Source organism: Glossina fuscipes, unplaced genomic scaffold (genome assembly GCF_014805625.2).
Source record: "Glossina fuscipes isolate IAEA_lab_2018 unplaced genomic scaffold, Yale_Gfus_2 2, whole genome shotgun sequence".
In the NCBI taxonomy this organism is placed as follows: Eukaryota; Metazoa; Arthropoda; class Insecta; order Diptera; family Glossinidae; genus Glossina; species Glossina fuscipes.
In genome coordinates, this window is record NW_023998416.1 from 3,203,243 (window position 1) to 3,219,996 (window position 16,754).

Genomic DNA, 16,754 nt, shown 5'->3' on the forward strand with positions numbered 1-16,754 from the left:
CACATCAACTTTTGTTTGTCTCAGCAAACAGCAGGTGGAAATACAGTAGATATACCTATAAAGCTGAAATAACAAAATGAATAAAAGATGTTTTAATAAAACTTTAAGAACACTTTAAAAGATCATTTCAACATGAAATCAGATATGTAAATGAAAAGAAAGGATTTAAGCAATGTTCGCTTCTAAGTGAGCCGTCGATACTCCTTAGCCTGAATAAGCATAAAATATCTCTAAAATTTTTATCAAGTTTACGTGGGTCAATTGCCTCATGAGTACTACTCTTGCAACGATATTGGGTATGGTCTGACAATTACTTGCATCAAATACTTCATTGATTTAAGGAAGTCGAAGTTTACGTACATTACAGACTTTACAATTTTTGGGCGTGTTAAGCTCTATCAGTTGTTTAGCAATTGCGAATCCTTCAAGCCCTCTTTCATATTTGATCCATGGACTTTAGACAAAGAAAATTCGCGGACAGACAGGAAATGGCAGCAGCGTGGATTGTAAGATGAACTGACGGATGATCCCAATCGGATGAACATATCTTCATTTAATAGAAACTATATATACTTTCTATAAGGCCTATGGCGTTTATGGTTGATAAGCGTAATGCCCAAATTAATAGACATTCTGCAGTCGATAGTGAGCTTGAAATTAATACAAGTATAAACAAATTCATAATTAGTATTATTATTAATTTTGCCAGAGAAATAAATTGTAAGACTAAACTCTTAAAAGCACTCGCATCTAAGGCTATCGGCTTTTATTAAAAACTTTACCGCACTTGAGATTCGAACCCACGACCATTGACTTGCTAGTCGAGATTCCACGCCTTCAACTACTCAGGCGGATAATCACAAATTATATTGATCGCGTAGTGCTCGAACTGCTGCACTAGTACAACTTATATTTGTTGCTACAAATTTGAATATCTTGTTCATTTTGGAAGTGGCAAGTGATTAATAGGATTTTCCATTGAATTCTTAGATGGCCTTGGCGAATATTTATATCAATTTTCAATATAAATTTTTTATGCGAATTACAAGTCAGTGACTGTGACGGTATTCGAAGCTAATTGCGCCTATTTCTATCTGTGGCCATCTATTAGCTATGAATATTCGCTTCTATCTGTTGATTTCTATCAGGCGTAGGCGTCGCTAGCGTTTCATCACTAAACGACAGACAAACAAAGCCCAGACATTACAGTGATTACGAAAATTTACACTCGTTACAGCAGATTTGATAAGTAATTGCGATTCTTATAAAGAAGAAGACAAACCTGACGCACCCATCTTTGAATTGTACATATAAAAATTGAAATTAATTAAAGATAATAAAAGTTCGTGGAAAAATTATTTGGTTTGATTATTACCATAATTATTCGAGAGAAAATTTTCATATAAAAACAAATAAAATCGCAATAGTGGCCTTAAACAGCCTGCGTCATCTCACAATTGTGCATACAACGATTTTTCAAAAGAAAGCATTATAAGGGAAGTAGCCGAAAAACTATTTCGATCTTTACCATTTTTAAGGGCTTGCGTTCTTGGACCAAAGCGCGTCAGTTACTCAGATTCCATGAAAATAGCCCAAAAATGCCGGGTAAGACGAGCCAATCGAAGACGAGCCAGACAAAATCGATCAATGTAATAGAAGGTGAATTCATTTGTCAAGCACTTCTAGTTGTTGCACACATCGTAACAAACTTAATATACTCTTGGACCTTAAATGGTGAAGTATATAATTAGTTGGTTTTCAAAAATGGATTTTACAAGCAAAACTGTAAGCTTTTCGCAGCAAAGGTTTTTCAAATTTTTCTAAAAAATTATTGTTGCCTACAAAATAGACAAATTGTCAACCATATTATCGGACATCTGCTCGACGTTAGCAGAACATGTAATTTTAACTAAAAACGTTCCCAAACAGTTCGCTGATGTTTAATCCTTGCAATCCCCGCACAAACATCAACCGACGCCATTTGAAGCCTCAGGCATAGGTCAATAATAGCAAGCCAAACAAATCGTCAAGTCTACGTAAAGAGATTTCTCAAAGTATTCTTAACTTACGGTTTCTGTTACAACTTGGTCGACGTACACGGCATAGTATATCCTTTTAAAAGTTTGCAATATGTTTTCGACTGTTCGCGAATAAAAAGCCAAAAAGTTTTTTAAAAACATGTCGTATATTTCCTATCAGTCCCAAAATGCAAAAGAACTTTTTATGAGTTCTAGTCATCGCTGGGCACTTTTTTATGATGTAAGCACAAATTTCAGTTTCCGAGAATTTTTGAATGCTCCATATACGAAGTGGAGTGAAGGTGTAACTCAAGCGGAGAAATTGATAATAGCGCTATGCGACTTAGTAATACAATTATAATTTTAATGATGAAGTTTACATGCATACACTGGTCTTCAAAGACGAACTTCAACCTCCGTACATGATATATGTGTGCGAAAGGAAAGACGATATGTGAAATTGGAAATAACCACCGTTCCATCCGAAATAGTTTTGCTTTAATACTTGTTTTTATAAATGAAAAGTCATATGTAAACAACAACACTCTCATCTCGATTAGCGATATATTTTGTGCATTTTTTTTCATTTTTTTGATATTCCTTTGAATGACTGAAAATTTTATTGAATCGTTATATAAGTTGATTAATAATTTATTTCAATTATTAATTCGTTTACTACTAAATAATAAATCATTGTTTTAAAATTTTTGAAAACTAACTGCTCATGCTTGTTATGTTATGTTTTGCTTCGTCCTCTGTTAGAAATTAAACAATAAACGTTTGCAATAAAAATAATAGCAAAAAGATAGCAACAATAAAATGTGGTCATTAATCACGTATTATGATATCGTAATGAAATATAATAACACGCTTCGTATCGCCAGTAATAATAATAATAATAATAAGAGCGAATGAAAAACGATTCGTTTCTTTTTTTTTTTTTCTTCTTTAATTATTATCAAAGTCAATCAATTCGTTATGAGTAATGAAAAATTTATTATGAAAAATGAAAAAAAAAAAAAAACTGAATACAAGTTTTGGCAACAATGTAAAGAAATTCAAAATTTAAGAATTCAACTCTGAACGGATTTATACCCATTCAGGACACAAACGTTTGATTCCCCAAGAGTAAAAAAGTCCAATTTATCATCGGATGTGTCTTGGGAACGCTATGTTTGGATATTATCGATAAGATATCGAAACTACCAAAGGGTTGTCTGGCTAGAGAGGATGCCCTTAATCAAAAACAAATTTGTCCATCAAACATAAGCAATCTCTTATGCAGACTCTTTGACTACTTTGACTTTTGCTTTTATTGGCGAGGAGTATCCGACACTCAACTATTCACATATTGGAATGATAATAATGATAGCGAAATTGCTGTAGTCGGGAGAATTTTGATAAGATATGTGAATAACATGCAATCAAATGTGTATAATAAAAAGTGGGTCCATATGAAGTCCTGCATAAATCCGCGTAAATGTGTGGAGGTAGATATTATAGTAAGGCTACCAAGCCTTTTTTCTTCTTTTTTTCCAGAAATTTTTCAAAAGCTTAATAAGAAGCTTAGTAAGAAGCTAATTGTAACCATTTACTTCACATTTAGGGTATACGAATATCCTTTCGATATATAAATAGTGCTTTCAATCCGTTAGATTTAAATATGTTATATAAATGCGCTTTTTTTGTTACAAAGCGTTATTAATGAAAATGGTATAAGTACGCTAGTGTCTAAAATCATAAAATTTCTTTTTCAACTATTTAATTGAATGCTACACAAAAATGAAATTGAGCGCGTGTATAAAGTTAGAGTAGCATCTAAGAATCCAAAAATTTCCTAAAACTTCCCAAGTGTATCTATTACGATGTACTACATGGTAACTAATAGAAATACAATACTAAGCGGAAAAGTAGGATCAAAGTTTCTTGGCCCCAAACGAAATGTCAATGTTTATTTTCTAAAGTCTCTAAACATTTTTAGGCCGCATAAGCTTGTAAGGCCGGCAGCAATAGGGGCAACTGTACTACACTTGCTATTTTGGTTGTAAAAATTGGAATAAAAAGCAGGCGTAAGAATACTATTTATATGTAGAGACAACAAACTCGATGTACTATTTAATATATGTCGGCTCTTACAGTGCAGTGCAACTGAAGATTTTCAACTTTATTCAGGACGGATCAGAATTACTTTTGCTCTGTGTAAAATAGTTTTAGCTTTTGGAATTCCAAAAAACTCATTATATTAACTTTGAAGTATTTTCTTGATTTCTCTTATTCGGTATCTATTTTTATTTACTGCTTGCACTTGAAAGTTTTTCTAAAGCAGAAAACGTTTTCCATGTAGAGATTACAAATTGCTTTAATTATCTATGAAAACTTTTACAATTCTCTTCTTATCGAATTTTATTTGCTATGTTAAACAAACGAAAATGATGTTAATTTCCAAACGAAATTAACTGCCAATAAAAAAGAAACAAAAAAAAAAAAAACAGTTTAAAACACAAACAATAAAAAAATAAAATTGAAGTAAAAAACTAGTCTTGCAACATGAAATCAAATTTCAAACAATGGAACCAATGGGAAGGGGAAACAAATCAAGTAAAAATTCAAGAAAGAGGAAGAAAAACATTTTCAGGTGAGACATGAAAAACAACAAAACAGCAAACATACACGCACGAGCATACAAAGGAAAATGAATACTAATCGTTTACAGTAAGGAAAGCTTGAGAAAACTTTTTGTAAAGAGTTCTTATTTAGCCGAAAAACAATAATAGACAAACTAGGTTATCAAGAGCGACAAAAACAAAAATAACAATAACAAGAATAACAAAAAAAAAAAAAACCCTAAGCTATTGTTTGTCCCTTCAAGGGATATGTTTCCTTTTTTTTATTGCTTTAAGATTCGAGAAGCACCAACTCGAACAGAAGACAAACAGGAAGCATATGATCTTATTTCAAAGGTTTCTTAGAAAATGTTAGAAATTTTTTTAATTTAAATTTTTCCCTTTTTAACTAAATTTGAAAGATTAACGTCAAAGAAATCTACAACAGTTATTGCAATCTTTTGTTTTAAACCTATATATAAAGATTTACGAGATTCTTATAATAGCTCTTAACAAGAGTTCATTAAACGATTACATTATATTTATATTTTTCGAAAAAGTAGGCAACAAATTTGCTATCGATGTATATTCCAGCTGTTGGAAAAAGTATGCAACAAAAAGTTTTTAAATGAAAATCTCACTCATGCAGATAAGCTAAGCTATTCATTTCATATTTTGATCAATTAAGTATTAAAAGTCAATCTTTGCAAGCTCTGTAAAACGAAAAAATTTCCCAAAGCCGGCTTTTACAGATAAAGACGATAACAAAAATAGGAATAGAATTATAAAGTGAAATAAAGCTTTGTGCAAGAACGTGAAGGTAAAGTCATCCCCTTTCAAATTTGTATGAGATGAGCAATCAAATAAGATAATGAAAGAGTTTTTAATTTTATTAAATATTTAAGATAAATTTTCTATTTATCCATCGTTTACTAGAAAATAATTATTTGCATTTAATTATAAAATGCAAATTATATAAATTAAAAGTACCACTTAAATATGTGCATAAATATGTAAATAAAACTACTACAAACAAGGACATGTTTTCTTTCTTTTTGATGTATTTTAACATCATTTCAACTTATATATATGTATATATTTATATATATATATATATACGAGAAAATATAAAGAAATTTTTTTAGAGAATAACACGCATATCATTTAACCTACTTTCCGTGCGTTTTTTGTTCTTCAGTTTCTAACAACAGCAAGACTCAGTAGTATAATCCGCATCTTACACACATCATGGTTTAATAAGAAGGCAAACAAAAGTGTGCGCTAAATTCCATAAATTTTAGCTTTTATTTCAAAAATTTTTGCACTTTTTTCTCTTCTTTTATTATATATATATACTTATATATATATATGTATTTTTTTTTTTTTTTAATTTTTAAATAAACTTTTTCATTAAGATTTTTTTTACACACCGCTCAATTATTATTTTAATACTTTTTGTTTGCAATTTTTTACTTCACCGCAAGGGTTATTCGCGACCGTTTAATTTTCATGTTTACTTCTTTTTGGGCTTTTCTACACAAATTCTAAAAACGTCATTTCACGTACAATAACCTACCGCTTACATGTGCTTCGTTAGCAAATAATGTCCGTTTACTGAATTTGTAACACCGCAAAAATCACATTTTTATTATCCTTTAACAACAATTTTCTTTCTTATCACCATCTATACTCGTGTTTTCTTTCTTTGTTTCTCTTCTTCACTCTCTCTCTCTCTCTCTCTCTGTCTCTCTCATTCTCTAAGTCTCTCTTGTTTTACATATATTATATTCTCTTTCGGATTCTATGATAAATGAAAAGAAAATACTCTTAAAATTTCTACATTATTCAGATGTACATAAAATTAGAAAATGTGTTGTTATTTAAAACTATTTGTTACCGAAAATTATCAACGAAGAGAGAAAGTACTAAAATTCATCTTTAGCATGAAAAGAGAGTACTACTAAGAAAGAGTTCAATGGTAATAAGAGAAAAGAAGCATAAAGAGGAACGACTAATAACCACGTGTGAGTAGCACTTGAAAATGAATGGAAAAAGCGCATGCGATACTTTTGTACTAAATATTTAGCGCTAAAAATGAATATTTCAAATGTATCCTCTATCCAAACAATCCTTAATGTAAATAGGATATTATGCAAGTCAGAAGTAAAGGACTTAACGAAAAGCAAGGTAACAGAGCAAAGGATATTTACTTTCTTTTCAAACATATCTGAGGCATTTTTGAGGCATTTCTTTTGCACAATAAAATTTGGTAGTTTTTGACACTTGACAGAATTGACAAAATTGATATTTATACGCTCGGTAAAGTAAATGTGAAGACCATTTTCGTTTTGATTTTAATCAACTCAAATTACTTCATCCATTTAAGTATTCAGTGCATATAATTAATTTAGTTGGCTGTTAATATCTATATATATTTAAGTAATATCTCATACTATTTACTATATATTTGTTGTAGTGCTTAGAGGAAGTTTACTTACCAACAGGAAAATGCAAAGAGTGTAATAAAAATGAGTATCTTCTTTTAAATGCAGGCATATATACTCATTAATTATACCCATCATCGAAGGATGAGGCGTATATTCATTTTGTCGAAACGTTTGCAACGCCCAGGAGAATGCATCAGAGACTCCACAAAGCTTACATATTCATGATCAGCTTCAAATTCTGAATCGATTTAAATTTGTTCATCTGCCCGTCTGGGTCGCTCTTCTTCAGTAATGTCTGTGTGAGACAGTCCCCTAGTCGCAACAATTAAACTATCGACCTCAAATTTGGTACGAACATTGGAAGTTGTTACACGCAGGCTAGTATCGCAAATGGGCAAAATCGGTCAAACGACATTCCTACAGTACCGCGTAAACCAAGAGCATCCTTGTTTCTCAAAAGGAATTAAAAAAATACTCTGTGGGTCCTGGTGTAGCACCTGTGCTAAGATGAGGAAATTTGACCACGCCCATCCAATATTAAGGTTTAGAAAAATCTAATTTTTTCAATACGTTTACAAAGCAAGTTACAAAAACCATATAAAGGACATTAGTTCTTGGTCCCTTTCAAATTCGAAATGCATCTCAGGAAAGCAATATGGATATATAGATGTATAAAAAGTTTGATTCCAATGAGGTAATTAAAACAACAACATATTTTAAGAAGTGTGTGCGAGATAGTCGCATTATCTGGCAGAAAATGACAAGTGGCCAACCTCAACTAACGCGACTAACATTCTTATTGTTAAGACAAAGCTATCGTATAGCAAAGAAGGTAAGAGGCAAGAATATGAAATTGGTATATCAGCCTTGAACTTCCGGTAAAGTAGACCATACTTTAATTATGATTGGCGGTTGGGTTCAGCTGGCATACGCTGGCTTAACCCACACTTATGAACGTATAGCTTGCAATATCAGCTACACTGTGGTCTTATTCTCGGAAATATTTCTTTCATTCTCGGTTTTTTTACGTGCAATTGGCACGGAAATACCCCGAAGTGCTGGTTTCACGAGCACCATCGTTCGTCTTTTAAGACGACAAGAGATCCAACGGGGTTTCCTAAATTTTCATACCTGCATCACAGTTTTTTTACTTGAAACGCACAGGAATCGAGCTCTTGGATTGAATTCAAACGCTAGTCTCCGAGAATAATACAATAAACTTATAAAAAATCATCGTCTTTGAACCAAAAATTAATTTCACGTTAGATCAAATAGCCGAAATCATTAACTGAACAATTTCTTACTCCTTTTACGACCCAGTTTGTGCATTAATAGTAAAGTATTTCATTTTTATGCTACTTTGAGGCGAAATGTACGCGTGCATTAATTACGATAGGTTCCTCCTTAAGTAGCAAATGTTCGAAATAAAAAATTTCGTATTACTAACTTTGTGCTTATCTTATTCTGTCCCCACGCTATCTTTTCAAAGGCAAAGCCTACCTAAAAAGATCATTTTTCTAGAGGTCAAGCATCCGCTTTCACTCCGTTTCCAGTGACAGACGGTTTCGTGCCATTCCTGTGAGTGCTGGTACACACAGCACTCGAACCACAAGTGAAAATGTTGTCATGCTGCCGTTTTCTCAAGATTAGCTAACAACGTGCGAAAATTTCCATTTTAGTACTGTTAGAGGCACAAAGAGGCCTGCGTTCCGACAGATCTGATTTTCTCTAAGGCATATTAAACGTCTACAAGAACGTTTATCTCTATCTTTTATGATATTAAAACTCCGACTCAGTCCAAACATAGCACATTCTTCTTTAGCTGTGTGTAACTTTTCATCACATATAGAATGGCGTATGACTGCGTATTATGTAACTGTCACAATAGTAAATACCTAGCATACCTTCTGAAGCTTATGGTTCCCTTAAGAATACAAATAGCAATTTAATCAAAAATAAATTGAAATCATAAGAAATGCACACATGCATAAAGTACAAGATTCATAAAAAGTAAGAAATTATCTGATGAATTGAAAAGCAACAGAGTGAAAGTAAGAAACAACGTTGGTAAAATCAAAAGAAAAAAAAAAAAAAATTATTAATTGAGTATTGCTACAATTGCAGGACAATGAAATCGATGCTGCTGCTGTCAATTGCTAACAAGACACGAAAGAGGAAAAACCGAAAATGTAAAAAAAAGGAAAACAAAAACAAACAAAGAGTAGAAAGATTTTACTCCCACAAGATCGCACAAAAATACGAGTATACTGAACACAAAAAAAAAAAGAAGAACAAAAGGAAAAGGAAACGGAAAATTCTCAATCTATCCAGAAAACCCATACACCTGCCTACACATACATGCATGCATGTATTCAAATTTTAAATCATGTAGATATCGCAAACATACATATGCTCTGACAGGTCAATAATTCAAAGATGAAGGCTGTCATATATCCTATTGAAGAGAAGCTATTCAATGAAGGAATATGAAAGGCTAATAAAATATTTCGTTTGTTATGTTAAAAATTTCAACTATAAAGATTGTACGCCTCGTCCACATATGATTACTTTATGCAAAAAGTTTCTCAAATATCAATGTGCCTAACAAGTGGAATTTTCTTTATTTTCTTAAAAGTAAATAACATACCTCTAAGAAATCATCTGATACTGCAATTTGCAGGCCCATGTAGAGCAGAAATCGCAAAATGTTGTAGGTATTTCCACTAGAATATTAAATGTTTATCAACTATGTTAAATTAACTAAGTATGTGTGCGCGATGCAAATATGCCGAAAATACTGCATTGATTTTTAAAATTGATAAATTTACGACCAAATAATACCAAAGATATTCGAGGATGAGGAAACTTTTTTCCCCAAATATTTGCAAAAAAATTTAAAGTTTTATCGACTACAACATTACAAAAGTCATTTAAGATATTTAAAAGCAAGTAACATGTGCAGCACAGTGCTTAACACGTTAAGAACGGCACAGTTTTTCCTATTTCGCATAAGCATTCGCTTGTGAAACACCGGTGGTACACGCCAAAAGATGGTTATACTTTTCATCGTTTAGTAAGTAACACGATTATATTCGTTTTAATATTGGATTTACGGCATCGGTCAATTTGAGCCGTTTTTAATGTTAAGCTTAAATATTCCTTATAATATAACACAAAATACATATGTCGACTCATTTTTCTGAAACGCCCATTGAGTTACTTTTATACGTTATATACCTATTTCTACGTGAACAGGTTACATTTAACGCGTAAATCGATAAGTTTGTGTAAAAATATGCATTTACAAAACGCCCGTAAATCTAGGGTAGGGTTAAAGCAACATGTACACATAATGCTTTCCCGTTCAAACCGGTGATTAAAAAATGCCAAAAGATTCTTTATTATTTAAGGTTCCCCGAAGTGTTTTTGCATTGCCATTTTAAACCTCCAGTAAGGCAAAACTCTTAACCCAATTATTCCATTGTTGGATGTTTCAACAACTGAAGACAAGTGGATGAGTTTGGTTACGAAAAAAAAGAAGAACAAAAATTGACTAATTTGTAAATAGTGCCTCTATTCCTTCTCTTTCAGAATGTGTACATAAATCTTAATGTGCTGCTGTCGTTAAGGAGAAAAGAGAGACATTTCATTGGGCCCAGTTAAGCTCATTACGCCGAAAAATTCAGTTAAACAATTGCTGTAACGTGTGAAGCGTAAAACTTTATGCAATATTCATATACTATGAAATGGAAGAGATGCCCCTTGCTGAGAGACATCATATGTCCTTTTGTCTACCTAATCTAATGTAATGAAAAAAAAACCACTTAAGTTCAAAGGAAATTGTGAATTAACTTTGCTTCATGACAACGTAGGTCCAGGTATTTGTCGTACTTAATGAGTATACAAGGCCTAGAACAACCTAAACAACAACAGTAACAATTTACCATAGTTTTTTTACGAGAGATGTGCAACACAATTATAATGAAACGAAGAAAAACATATTAATATATTTATGAAAAAACAAAGGTAATATTAATTTGCCTCTTAATGAAATAAAAAATGTAACCCAAGTCGGGGCATGTGCCTTAAAAAATGTTGCAATTTAACTTAAAACAAGCAAAGACACTAAAGTGGGCTACGGTTTACAATGAATGAAGCCTACACCGCTCCGCACTGTTATTCATATATTGGTTGCTTAAAATAAGAAGGTCGCAAGAGTGTTTCAATCCGAACCATTTTCCGAACGCATTTTCAATAGCGTTTGTGCTTGGGTCAAAACACCAAGTGTACCGAACTTGATCAAATTATCTCAAAAACTATGACCTGTAGATTGAACACAAAGACAACAAGACGGACCGACGGAATACCCGAAGACAGGCTAAATTCTGTTCAGAAGCTAATTTTGCGTCGATTAATATATAAAAGGTGGAGCATGAAAAAAGTTGAGTTTCTCTTAAGTCCCTCCGGGTGAAGCATACATCCGAGCAAACTTAATAGAGGCTTGTATCGCAAGGTGTATAGGGCGTAATAAATAAAAGTAGGGTGCAATGATTATAATAATGAATTGATTAATAATTAATTTTAATAATCATTATGAAATTAACTATTCTTTCAGACCTAGTATCAGTTTGTATGAAATTCAATAAGTTTGAAAAGTTTTCGAAGCATAACGAAAAATTCGTCGTACGCTCGTGCGTTCTTAAAGGAGAAAAATTCAATTAATTTACTAATTTTTATTCCATCTTAAGTTATTTGCTTCAGAGCTTCGCTTGTACACACAAATATATTCAATCGTTTACGCGTTTATTCATTCATTTACTGAGCACATCATAAAACATTTATTGTAAAATTACATTTCATTTAATATGCGTAGGAAAACATATATAAATAAAAATTTTCTTTCTCTTCATTTTCTTTATTTTCATTTTTATCGTTTTCATCTCGGGTGATATCTATTTAATGGTCCAACCCTTGGAACGTGTATATGGTGTATTTTCCCTTTCTATTTCTGTCTTTTTTTCTCTCTCCCTTTTTGTCTGTCTCTCTCTCTCTCTCTCTCTCTTTCTCTCTCTTTCCGAGATTTAAATCGTTGATTACTATGTTATAGCAGAAGCGGTTAATTAAAAAACGTGCTACAAATGAACAATTCCGGCAATGCTTTTACTTTTACTTTGCAATTAAAACTGCCAAACAATTATATGAAAGAAATGTATTTGAATGTAAATAAATCTCGGCATTCAGACGCAATAGAAGGATAGTTGAAAGTTTTTTTTTTTTTTTTTTTTATTGTTTTCATATATATTTGTTAACTTTTATATTTGTTTGTATATAAAGTAATTGACACCATAATCAACGCTATTGTTGAAAACTGTTTCACAAATTGTTTCGTTTACTACGAGTTTGAATTACTTGACAATTTTTTTGCTATTTCACAAATTGCTCAGTGTAATACGACCTTGAATTGCTAAATAAGTTTTATGGACTTCTCTAACGCACTTGCAAGTGCATTCACATATAGACGATTTAATTTTAATGTTCAATTTATTTATTTTTTTCTTACTTACTACTCATGTCTAGGTGAAAATATTGTTGCCAAGGATTGTTTTAAGTCATATAAAGACTTTAAACAGTAATTATTTATTAATTATCACAAACGTTCAATGCTGTAAGTAAAAGTTGATGTACTTTGACTGCCAGTGACAGCAGTAACAGTAACTAGACTTTATGTTGCCAAGAAAAATCCAATGTTATGACGTGTTGTCATTAGAACAGTATTAAAGTTTGTCTGCCAGAGTAAAATCAAACTTGAGTTTCATTAAAAAAAAATAAAAAAAAAATAGTTAATTTATTTAATTGAAAATTTCAGCAACCAGGACACATGTTTGCTTTTAAAGTATTATCTACGAAATGTACACAAACAGAAACTTTGCTAACACAATTCACTCTAAAATACGCTTGCGGTTCACTGTTGCTGTTATATGTTTATTTTTTTTTTTTTTTTTTGCTCTTTATTTCAAATTCTTACCTCACACTTTTTTTTTTTTATATCTCCGTTTGGTTTGTCCATGTTTGGGCGTTTTGATTAAAGTTTTCCATACACACATATATCCATGTATATGTGTATGTGTGTATATATATAACATGCATAAAGGAAAAAACTTTGTTTGATGGTGCACGACAATGTCAGTTACAGTTACTTGCTATTTGTGAAGGCTAGACTCACTACGCACCCACGTAGATAATCACAAGTACGCTCAGGGAAGACAGTATAGCTTAAATTGAAATTATAATTAACTAATTCCTTCTCCCCATACCATCTGACCCCTACCCAACGATTAAAAGTAAAAAGTATACTGAAACTATGTCACTCTCTGAAATACCATAAATTCCGCAACTTTGCGGTAACAGATGTTTGGTGTTAAAGTCTAAAGTGCTGTAGTGAAATACTGAAATTAAAAAAAGAAAGAAAGAAAAACCGAAATGATTTGAGGAAAGCATTATAAAGTTTTCGTAGGCAAATTTTAAATTTACATAATATTCAATTAGATACAATTTGTATAGAAAATCTTGGAGTGCAACAGGTAAGGAAGCTTCTATAAATTTTATACCCAAAAATATTGCTATTTGGCCGACTAGTAAGACATTTGCATATCTCCGAAATCTAAGCTAACAATATTCACGCTGTTCTGCCTCGAGGTAAGCCATTAATTTGTTCCATTTTCCATGTGAAGAAGTATTGCGTAACGAATAAGTTAAGTTTGTACAGTTTGTACCGTGAATCGGCGGATATAAAATATTATTCAATTAATAGTCAAACTTTTAATGGTCTCTTCAATATGGGCTTTCGTTAAAGCATTCCATTGAAGTTCGTATATACTTAAGAAATATTATCATCTTGTTTCCATTAAAATGTGGACGGTTTCTCAGGATATCGACTTTTTTAAAATTTATATCTATTCGTCCTTGTAATCAGCTTTTACTTTATAAGCGCCAAGCAAATCTACAACGGTAGCGTTATCCTTCAGCCACACTGCACCACAATATAAGCTGACTAGATCAGAAGATAGTGATAGTGTCCACTTATTCTTCTATCTGTCTACCTTTCTGTCAGTCTGCTATAGTTTGATGTGGATCTGTCAGCGTTTTTGAAAGGAGATTTATGGTGTTATAAGCTGCCTTGTGTTGCAAGGTAATCAGTCTCGCAATTTTTTAGGAAAACCAATTAAAGTTTCTTTCGCTTTGAAATTGAGGAGAAAACATGCAGCATTTGAAAGACATGACCTCGCGCTACGAATTATCGAAATATCGAAGCTCAAGTCTATCGACCTGTGCTTGCCCGCCTGTCAGTTTGCTTGTCCACACATCCGTCCGTCTATGAACTTGCATGCTAGTTGGTCTGGTTGCCTGCGAGTCCACCCATCTTTATATTGCCTGCTGTTAGAACTGCCACAGTTCGAACCATTAAAATTGAAGCTTTCAACTTGTAAAGTATTACGTCACATAAAAAGCTCAGAACATTTCTCTCCAAATGTCGCTTTATTTATTTATGTATTTACTCAAAGATAAAAATAATAATAACACGCCTTATAATAATGAACTTTTAGTTAAACAAAATTACTTAGATCGGTACTGCTCACCGAGTAACTGCACGGAAAAACCCAACGTAAAGAGTACGTACGCACCTTGTCCACTTAACACAGGATTCACACGTGGTTCATGACCTTGTTCTTGATCAGATGTAGATACACAAAGGAACTGATATCGAAGTTGCATGATACCTTTTCAAGTTCGTTTTTAGACGATTTCTATTAAGTTCGCATCCTTTTCTCATATTCCATTATTTTGTCACCATTAAGTTTACCCATCGTGGAAAAGCATATTTGGTTATGATATTCGATATTGGCAATTAATTTAAATTAATTTAAATTTATATTGTTTGTTTTTTTACAATTAAAATTTTTATTTTATTGTGAAATTTGAAGCTAATTAATAAAAGATGTCTTTGTTTCTGTGAAATAAACTGTGCAAGAACGTAGCATATAAATTTAATTAAGCTGCCCATGAACACTTTCACTAATGGTGTTTGTATGAATCTTCCTTTCTTTTTTTTTTCTTTTTGAAAATTCAATGTCTTTTTGCCCGGATATTTTGTTGCTAAGCAAGTGCCTTTGCTTCAATCGGAGAAAACGAAGGAAGGGAAATGGACTTTCGATTTAAAACTTTCCCTACTTTAAACAGCTGGCTCTGCTTAATTCCTTTGATTAATTAACGAATGTTTCAGCTCAAAATTAAATATTTTCATTTACTAAAGAGGAGCACATAGACCAGCAGTGCTGTTATTTGTTTTCGCAAAAGTTTTTTTATTGCAAATATTTTATCGACCTCTTTTTGCTAAGAATTTTCAATAATTAATAAATAAAAAAAAAATTATATTCCCTTTGCTGCGAGTATTTAAAAAAAACATCACATCGTTTTATTACTTTTGAAAGTGCGTTCCAACCAAACGAGACCTTTTTACACTGAACTGTTAAAATAACTATCGATAATTTTTTATAGGTTACAAGATTGTTTACTCTATTTGCTAGGAATGAATTTTGTGGTCTAATCATTTGTAGTAAGAAATTGAAGAATGTTTATACTGTGTAAATAAATCCAAATGCAAAATATCCCAGAAGATGCAGTAAGTTAGACATAAGGGCTACGCGTGCCAAGCAATGGGTGCATCTTCTTCGACATTTTCACTAACAGCGCCAATATTTTCTGCTGAGGATGCGTTTCAATGATGTGTGCATCTTAACCAATTTGCCAAAGATCCAGTTTCAGAAAATATCTTTACTGTTTTGCTTATAGTACGCTCAGATTCGCAATTATGTCGATCATAATTTGCTCGCAATGACTGAAAACTCAACTAAAACTCTAACATATAACGTTTTACGACGAAAATTAATGAAGAATGAATATATTTTGGGCAAAAAATTTAATATTGGTTAATTTAAACTTTGTCAGTTCACATTTTGGCTCACCTCCGAAATAAGGACTCCCGTGAAAATGTTGGCCTTAGATGCAATGAAGGTATAATTCTAAATATCTTACGGCGAAAATAAACTAAGAATTGTCTAAACGAAGTGCTGTAAATTAATTAAAGGCCGACATAGCTCGGCTATAATGTTTGTACTCGTTTTTTCTTAAATTGTTTCTCAGCAAAATTAATATAGTTTATTAAAAGTTTGTTTAAATACCTAAAAAACCTTGCCGGGTATTACTTTTCACCTATCTTCATCAAGAAATATCAAAATTTATAATAGATTGCTATAGAGACGCATAGTTTTCAAGAAAAGCCGTGTTGGGTATGGGTTGCGAGAAATGAATTTTTGTACTTCAAACGCGTCACCGCAAATTTATATTTGAAATCATTATATTTTACCAATTCTCATCGTAAAATCTTAAAAAAAGAAGCATTTATTTTATGCAAGAACGTTTACATGAGACGGGGTAAAAAAACCAAATCTAAATTTTTACATCCAGGACCGAACAATGAAGAGCGTATATATTTTTTCAAAACATTTGCAATGTCCGAAAGGAAGCTTCTGAGATTCCACAAAGTATATATTTTTGAATCCATTTAAACATATCCACATGCCCGTCTGCCCGTCCATCTGGTGTCTGCTTTCCTGGACGACAAAATG

General features: G+C 32.1%; 1 protein-coding gene across 2 annotated transcripts in view; it reads right to left on the reverse strand.

Annotated features, from left to right (window-relative positions):
- The window catches only part of LOC119632801 (chaoptin), a 163,217-nt gene extending 157,254 nt beyond the window's left edge, over nucleotides 1-5,963 (reverse strand). For both annotated transcript variants that reach the window (XM_038025917.1, XM_038025916.1), the window contains exon 1: nucleotides 5,795-5,963. The gene's annotated coding sequence lies outside the window, so the exon portion shown is untranslated. The remainder of the gene's footprint in view (nucleotides 1-5,794) is intronic.
- Between the last annotated feature and the right edge of the window lie 10,791 nt (nucleotides 5,964-16,754).